The sequence below is a fragment of the Amblyomma maculatum genome, unplaced genomic scaffold (genome assembly GCF_055883805.1).
Source record: "Amblyomma maculatum isolate TAMU_Amacu unplaced genomic scaffold, ASM5588380v1 scaffold_20, whole genome shotgun sequence".
In the NCBI taxonomy this organism is placed as follows: Eukaryota; Metazoa; Arthropoda; class Arachnida; order Ixodida; family Ixodidae; genus Amblyomma; species Amblyomma maculatum.
The window spans coordinates 100,091-106,565 of NW_028146745.1; the positions used below are offsets into that span (position 1 = coordinate 100,091).

Below are 6,475 nucleotides of genomic sequence, written 5' to 3' on the forward strand. Positions count from 1 at the left end.
AGCTCTTTCAGTGCCCCAATGAGGCATTTACACTACCCAACTTGACACACAGTACTTTCTGAGAGAATCATGCTTAGCAATGGGTATAAAAAATAGTGCAGAATAGGGGCCTCTTATAAAGGGCTACAGGTTAACTTAATTTTCATTGCAACAGTTGATCAACACTTACAGGACCGCCAAAACACTCACTACCTCCAGTATTTACTGATGCTGCACCAGCCATTCCAGAAGTATTGAAGACGTCAACAAGTTCTGGCAACTCTATAAAACAACAGAACATTGCAGAAAGAAAACATGAGCAACACTGCACATCGGAGCTTCAGATGGGCGAAGTTTAAATTTCGCAAACTTATTTAGCTACCGACAGCACAGAGCAACACAAAGATGCTACTCAGCTAGAAATCGTTCGCACTATGTCATGCAGCAACCAACAATGCTACTGAGTAAAACTTATTTGCCTTTGTCTGGGCCTTAGAAAATAACCTTTTTTTTTTTCATTTGCTCCTGCACAAGGTCTGCAGACATAATCAGAAAGGTATCACTTGCAGAGTTTAGAAATCGTCCTTGAGGTGGCACCACAAAAGGCAGCTATGTATTGTACAACCAACGCCGATTGAGCTACCACTGCACAGCACCAACTATAAGATTGGAATGCAAGGAGGCAGTGTCCATATTCCAGTGTACATAAAGCAATACCTACAGGAAGAAGGTGTGCCTACATACACACCCGCCAGCTGCACGGTTAAATGGACTCACTTGCTCAAAATAATGCGCAATGGTCTCAACTGCCTCAGATGAAACAGACAAAGCGAGCAGTCAGATTAAAATATTCAAGGTGCATTCTGAATGAGTGAGCCCAAGAAAATTTGCACTTTTCTTTCTAGATGCAAGATTTCTGGTTCCCAATTCAACGAAAACGTTTGTACTCTAAAAAAGTAGTCGCATACAGTGCTAAGTCTGAACGACAAGCACTGTATAGCAACAGTGCTCAGATAACATTTTAGCGCACATTATTTGGATTACATAACTGGTATCAAAGCCTCCCTTGACCTTCACCCACTGGAAACTCCGACGGAAAATTGCACAACTTTGTCCTCATTGACCAAACTTGCTCTTAAAGTTGCCACTAGGCACTTCTCGTTGCCATTATAATTCAATGAGCGTTCAGAGTCTTCATGGTCACACTGATGCTTTCAACAGGTCCTTTTTTCCTAGACCAATTGCAGCATGGAATAAATTATCCGAATCAATAGCCTCCAAGCATGACATTTAAATTTACTATACTTGCTGCCGATCTAAACGAACAACTACAATGGTTTCCTTTCTGTGCAATTTTTATTCTTTCGAGTTTATGTGATTGTGGTCTATGTTGCATTTGTTGTTGCTCTTATACTGCCATAGTCTGTTTTAGGAGTTTTTGAATTGTGCTCAGGTACAATTTATGGTATTCTCGTATTGCTGTTGTATTACTGCATTGTAGTGCCTGTTCTCGTTTTTCATTTCCTGACCGCTGATACATGTTATCGATCCCCCCTCCCCCTCCCAATGTAATACCCCACTTGGGGCCTTTAAGGGATAGAAAAGGATGATGATAATGACGATGAGACGGACTATTTGGCTGGCAGAAAATGTCTAAAGGTTATGTGAACGCATAACTTTCTCTATCACGCAAACAAGACAGGCAGTCTTGAGCTCGTGCCAATAACTTTGGCATGTAAGTATGCGACATAGTACAGCTAGAAGCAATATAAGAGAGAACACAGGAGCACGTGGCCTCCACACTTTGCAAAGTGCTGCCACCGACATGTGATCAGAATCAGTAGTAAAGGCGCACGCAAAGTAAGCTTGGACGGCTCCTCTTTCCGAGGATGCCCTTTACATTATTTCTTTAAACAAAGAAATAAGTGGTCAGTGGTACTATATACTCATGGATTGACCCATAATTTGATGAAGGTTGGACACAGACATGGCATCCGGATTGTGTCCTGCGACATAAAACAGAGCCAAATGCAAGTTTGCTCGAGTGAATAACCAGGAGTTTAAGTCTAGATGCCAAACTGCGCACCGGACAAGGTACTCCGATTGTATCCAGGGGATTGTCTACCAGATTCCCTTACATTGTGGGAAGCAATACATTGATTAAAACTTCCTGCTGGGCGAATTGGTAGTTCATCTTGATGTAGGGTTTTTTTTTTAGCGCAAACGTCTCGCCTTTCTTGTCTTCGTCTTTGTTTGCACTAAAAAAAAAACCTACATCAAGCAGTACATTGGACAAACAGGAAGATTCATTAATGACAAAATTAGAGAGCACGCTGCAGCAATATCGGAGAAGTCAGACACCAACCTCAAAGTGCACTGCAGAGGCTGCTTTATTTGTATTTGTAAAGACCAAAAATGTCCAGCTGACCTTCACAATGTGAAGGTTTTGAGAAGGAATAAGGACAGGTTAACAAGGGAAATTTTCGAAGCACGTGCAATCAGGAGCTCGGAAGACCAGTGTGTTACCACGCCTTCAGTGGTACTGTTGAAAAAGGAATTAGATTACGCTTGTTGGCAGGATGTTAAAGATAAGGAATAAGTTAGCTGCAGAGGTAAAGTGAAGGGAGAAAAGATGCGCGGTTTCAGATCAATATATTTGTCAATGCAGCGTTGTCCTTGTGTCTGTGTGCGCTTCTTCGGTTTTGTTCCCCTGCTCTGCTGCCTCCTTCCAAGATGTTACACCAACTAGCTCAACGTTCTACTCTATTATTGTTCAACTGAGTGATTTCATGTGAAACCCAAAGCCTTGAATGTACACGGCATTGCGTTCCACTGTTTAGGGCATTTAAAAGGCAATAGATGAGAAATGTATGTGACAGTCAAGCACAGCAAAACTGAACATGCCGCGCCTACATTTCTTGCCATCACTCCCTTGTGTTTCGCCCTGCAGCTCGGAAATTTCTTTATTTCCCTACTTCTTGCTACGCTTTCCCGCTCTTTTACTTCTGAGTGAACTGCACCACCTTCCTTCCGTATTCATAGCCAACTTCACTTTTTTATCCTATGCACTGCATTCTTTCCTTCACGGTTCTAAGGCTTATGTAAAGTTGGCTCCTTAGTATTGGTGAGCCTGATGGTAAAGCCATTAAAAAAGCAGTTTTGCGGTTTTTTTTTGTTTTTTTTTATATCTGCCCTTCGATTCTAAGTAGTGCGTGTGCAGTGATGTAATTTCAAGGGAAGTACATCCCCGTGGCCAGGTGCACTTTATGACAACTGATTGTTACCAAAAATGTTTTTACCATTTAGGCAAAAGATGTCACTTATGGAAGAGGAACTGGGACTTCAGTTTCATTTTACTATATCCGAGTTTACTATAGTGGGGTTCTACTGTATTAGCACAGCGCTTCGTGTTCGTTTATTGTTAGTTTCGCTGAGCTAAGACAGTGCACTCTTAGACAGGCCCTCCAAAGGTTAACCGGCTTCAAGACATAGCAATAAATGAACCAGCTGTGAATGGACCCCTTTCTAAGTCAAGCCAGAGCTTTGAAATCAATACTGGGTTGCAGGCCGTCACAAATTTGCAGTGATGGCAGATAGGACTGGGACAGGCATTGAAAAACATTCCTCATCATATGTCTAATTCTGCACATGCACCATGCCAATCATTTAATGTGCGAGAGAGTGCCATGTAATGATTGATCACAGTCCTTTAATTGTGACACTCAATTGTACCGTGAAAATCCTTCCCCATTTACAAAAGTAATCATTAGCTGTAACATGACCTGTAGAAATTGACACATAGAGCTGAGGCTGTGTGATCACTACATGCATAATATGATGCTGCATTCCCAGACCATTAAAATTGCAAACAAGCCATTCCTTTCTCCAGTAGACACAATATGAAAAATTTTTGACTGATTTTAACTCTTATTCATGTGGAGGATCATAATATTGCAAAAGTGTATTTAAATTGCCAATGACAATTTTTTATTCAATATGAGTTATGCATAGATAAGCCTTCTAACTACTTCAACATAGCCAAAAACATGTTGTTGCTTACCTTTTGATCTAATTCCAGCCTAAGATGCTGTCTCCCCCTTTCGTTTTCCTGGCTTCTATTATACAAAAAGAAACACTATAATTTTTTTTTCAAAAATGAGGTTTAACTGCTTAAACACAAACAATTTAGAACTGATTCCTAGCTTTTAACAAGCAGCAGTCATTCATCAATAAGAGGCCTGGAGGAATGTAAGAGACTAATGGTATAATGAAGAATGCAATTTGAACATTATTTCAATAGCAAGCTGTGGTACTTAAGAGAATAGTGAAAGCTTAGCATCAACACTAACGCAACAAGTGATGCCACCAAGCTGCCCATTAAGGCTCAGAAAAATAATTTATTTTGCCAATGTACTGCACGTTAAACTCGCTGAAATTGGTGTGCCAGACTTACTGAATAACATAAAAAGCTTTCTGCTGAATAATTTGACAATCTACCAGCTCCAAGATGCTGTGGAACTGGCCGATACACATGGGGTTCACGTACACCCTGTACAGGATTTCTGGCTCTAACATGCTTCTGCAGCACACTACTAACTCGAATAAGGAAGTTGCTACATGATGATCTTAAAATATATCTTAATGGCCTGCAGATTTATTTAATTTCTGACTCTGTTTCAGGGATTAGATTGCAAACGTAAGCATTTTATGCTGTTGTCAAAGAAGGAAAACAATACATTTTTACAGAAATCTAAAAAGCAATACAAAACATTTTCTCATTATGGCCTATAACACACGAATGGAAAGTACAGAAGACAGAAACCTTGCTGGTCTTCAGTCGATGGGCATCACCATATCCCTCCTCTTCCTCAAGCATTGCATTCAGTAATATTTCCAGATTGCTGCGCACAGCTAGGAAGAAGAAAACCTATTAGCAGACATTCTCATACCCGTCTTTGCTTCACTCTATATTATGGCTTGTGAATGACATCACTTGCCTTAACATACAAATGGCACAGTTCAAAATTGAGCTCTTGCTCTGAAAAAGCAATGACTACGTTCATATTTGTTTTTACATATCGAACACCCCGGGCGGGGACACTTATATCCCCACCCACGGTGTCCGATATGCAAGATAGATAGATGGATTTATTGAAAGGAAAAGGCAGAGAGGTTGGCCCGAATAATTCAAATCTGGCCTGCTACTCTGCACTGGGGAAGGGGAAGGAGAGAAGAAAGAAGGTCATGATGGGTGACGATGTGGGAGAAGGCATATGAAATATATATACAGACACAGCAGCTTGCTTTACAAACGTGAATCAAGTCCGCTGGCGCTCAAATAACGGCAAAGAGCGCGCACTGCTTGGACGCCCTTCCCCTTGTCCTGCCAAGCGCCCAGCAGCAGTTCCTCCGACAGAGGCCTCTTGTCTAAACGCTTCAAGGAAGCAGCTAGCACATTTCTTTCGTTCGCATACTCTGGGCACACCAATAATACATGGTCCACAGTCTCTGGGATGCCACAAGTTAACATTCCGGTGAGTCCAGCTGTCCAATTAAATGTAAGTACTTGCGCGTGAAAGCCACGTTTAAACGAAGTCGATGTATCAAGCATGTCTGATGACGCGGAATATCACGCGGAACATAAAATTTAAATGTTCGATCAAGCCTTCTTAGACGGATGTGTCGGGCGTCTGGTTGAGCCCAGTAAGCTGCTGTAGCAATATTCATATAACTCTTTAGAAGACACGTCGTATCCGCTCTTGAAAAAGGCACAGCTGTTTGGAAGCCATTGATGAGTGCGCTTTTCGCTTCAACATCGGCCTGCTCATTCCCATGGAGGCCGCAGTGGGCAGGAATCCATTGAAACATTATCGTGTGGCCTTGCAGCTGGGCAGATGTGATGAGATCCATACTGTTTAGTGCCAGGGACTGATAGGCAGTGTGGCGTAAGAAGTTTTCCAAAATTTGTAATGCAGTCTTCGAGTCCGTGAATATACACCATTTTTGAGGTGGTTCCCCACATATATAGCGAATAGATTCTCGAATGGCTACAAGTTCGGCAGCGGTTGATGTAGAGGTATGTCCCAAAAGGAAATGCAGAGTCGTTTTCCGAGCTGGTATGACCACAGCTGCAGCGGATGCCTGTGCTGACACAGATCCATCAGTGTATATGTGAATATAGCTGGGATATTCTGACCAGATGTGTGCCAGAGTAAGTTGTTTGAGTCCACTAATTGGTACCATTGATTTCTTTAGTATTCCGGGAACACGAAGGTTCACAAAAGGTTTATCCATCGTCCATGGTGGTTGGGTGGGATGATATGGGAGGGCATATCCTGTCGGTACTTGCGACTGATGGCAGCGGAGTGCAGTTGTAAAACTGCAGTCCGGCCTCTCATCCAGAAGCTTGCTGAGTGGGTGAAAACGGTGTCTTGTAAGTGCTCGTAAATATACACGAAGTGGTTCGTGTGACAAGTATATGGACATTGGGCGAGCG

At 42.1% G+C, this 6,475-nt stretch overlaps 1 long non-coding RNA gene across 1 annotated transcript; it reads right to left on the bottom strand.

Annotated features, from left to right (window-relative positions):
* Positions 1-221: 221 nt before the first annotated feature.
* Positions 222-5,059, bottom strand: LOC146171494 (uncharacterized). Its single transcript, XR_014702860.1, has 3 exons — positions 4,802-5,059; positions 4,040-4,094; positions 222-261 (listed from the first exon to the last, which is right to left on the bottom strand). It is a non-coding gene; the product is annotated as an uncharacterized LOC146171494 (long non-coding RNA).
* Positions 5,060-6,475: the final 1,416 nt, after the last annotated feature.